Source organism: Cherax quadricarinatus, chromosome 20, assembly GCF_038502225.1.
Source record: "Cherax quadricarinatus isolate ZL_2023a chromosome 20, ASM3850222v1, whole genome shotgun sequence".
Taxonomy (NCBI): Eukaryota; Metazoa; Arthropoda; class Malacostraca; order Decapoda; family Parastacidae; genus Cherax; species Cherax quadricarinatus.
The window spans coordinates 39,213,572-39,216,071 of NC_091311.1; positions in this window are offsets into that span (position 1 = coordinate 39,213,572).

Here is a 2,500-nt window from a genome sequence, read left to right on the forward strand (position 1 = left end):
AGTTGAGGTTGCAGGGGTCGAGTCCAAGCTCCTGGCCCCGCCTCTTCACTGGTCGCTACTAGGTTGTGTGTGTGTGTGAGAGAGTGCATGTACGTACAGAGGTTGCAGAGGTTGATTCTCAACTCCTGGCCCCGCCTCTCATCTTGCTACTTGCCGGATGTACTTACTCCTAGTCACGGTAACCCTGCTTACCGTTTCTTTAAAGAATTTAGGTACCCTGTCTTCACGCCATCCTCATCACTATCATTCCAGTTCCTGACCATCTGGAAGCTGAAGAAATACTTCTTGATATCCCTGTATTTTGTCTACTTCTTTAACTATCAACCTTGTTATCGTGTACCCATTTCTCGCCTCTCGAACACTCTGTTCCAGTCCATGCTGTTAAGGTATTGTTAGTATTTTGAAGGTCATTATCATGTCTATCCTATAATGTTTTTAAATTAATTTTGCTTAGTATCTCGACGTACTTCCTTTCCTTCAGCTCTAACACTTGTCTCGTTGCAAACTTGTGCAGATTCTCCAGGTTCTTGATAAGTTTTATCTGGTGTGGGTTAACTGCTGGTTATGAATACTCCATAATGAGCCTGACATGTCAGGCTCATTATGGATCGTGAATGACTTTTCACTGAAATTCGGGAAAGCTAATCTTAGATTTACTAAATGAGCTTCGCTTGAAACGATATCATGTCTTGGTGAACATCAGGCGATATGTTCATCACTAAACTCACCTCAAGGTTTGTCTCCTTGAGTGAAGTTTGCAGGCTGGAATCCTCAAGTCTATACTCATTTTCTGGCCTTTTCTCCGTCCCCAATTTTCATAACCTTACACATGCTGTGGAAGAATTCCGGTAAGCACTGGTGTGACCAATCCTGCGGTTGGTCCAGGTTGCCTTTCCATATCCTCATCAGGTTTTTATTCTCCTTATTTATTTCGTGTCATATGGAAACTGGAATACATCTGATTCTTCTGAAATAGTACCAGTCCCAGTACTGACCTTATGGAACCCTGTTTCGTCACACTTGCCCATTCTGACACCTCATCTCCCTTAAATTCTCTTTGATCCACTGTAACGCAGTAGCCTACCTGTTAGACCTACGGGTTCCTCACATTTTCCCAAGTCTCTTGTGAGGGACGGTGTCAATGGCCTTTTTTTTTTACAATCCAAGAAAAGGCAGTCCACACATCTCTGTCTCTCTCTCTTTCTCCTGCCTCACTTCTGTTACTTTGGCACAGAACTCAGGCAAGTTTGTGAAACATGATTTACCATCTTTAAACACGTGCTGGTTGTCTAAGCAATCATATCTCTCCAAGTGCTTTTTCTCTCCTGATTATCTCCTCCTTTACCTTATGCATGTCAGTGATGCTGCTGTAGCTTATTTGCTGGGGTTGAATCTCAGTTCTTGACCCCGCCTTTTAAATTACAATGGCTAGCATTATTGGTTCCCGCTTCCGTGGGTTATTCCTTCTATTGAAACTGCGTATTGAGTTTGCCTGTATCGCTTTCCCATGTAGCTCATTCCATTTGTTTTCGACCCTCAGACTGTAATATATATTTCCTTACATCCTTATGAACTCCTTGCCCCTGTGCCTCGAGTTTTAAGAAAGTCTGTCCTTGTTTGCTCTGTCAAATCCTCCGAGTTGTGGTGTGTATGTATGTGTGTGTGTGTGTGTGTGTGTGTGTGTGTGTGTGTGTGTACTCACCTAGTTGAGGTTGCGGGGGTTGAGTCCGAGCTCCTGGCCTGTGTGTGTGTGTGTGTGTGTGTTTGTGTGTGTGTGTGTGTGTGTGTGTGTGTGTGTGTGTGTGTGTGTGTGTGTGTGTGTGTGTGTACTTGCGTGTACCTGTATTAGTGAATCTACCCGGGAGTTGATTTCTAGGGGTCAGCGCCCCCGCGGCCAGCGTCCCCAGATGTGCATGTGTATACATATATTTCGTACATTCCAGAATAGGTGCACATGTTGCATGCTAGCCCTTCTCTTTCTCCTTCTCTTCTCCCTCCTCTTCCTCTTTATTCCAGTCTCCTCCATCATGGTGAGGCCTGAACACAGCTGATGACCCACCAATACGATCACTTTCCCTCTCCCCCTCCCGTACAACACTTTCTTTCCCTCCCTTTCCCCTCCCTTTCCCCTCCGTCTTTCCCTTCCTCACTCATTTCTCCCCTCCCTTCCTCTTTGAGCTTTCCTCCCTCTGACCTTCCTGATTCCCTGCGTCCTCCCTTCTATCTTACTTCCCTTCTTTACCATCCCATTTCCCCTCCACTCTCCGATCCTGCTTAAATCGTTCTCTCCCTCCCTCTCTCCTTCCTTCCTTCCTTCTCTCCCTCCCTCTCTTTCCTTCCTTCCTTCTCTCCCTCCCTCCCTCCCTCCCCGGCAAGGATTTGTATACCGGTGGTTACTCTTGACCTCCTCTCTGTATTTTTGTATCTGTGTTCACAATAATAAAAGTTATTTTAATAAAGACTTCCTTATTATCCAGTGTGTCAGACGCCTCCACCTTAT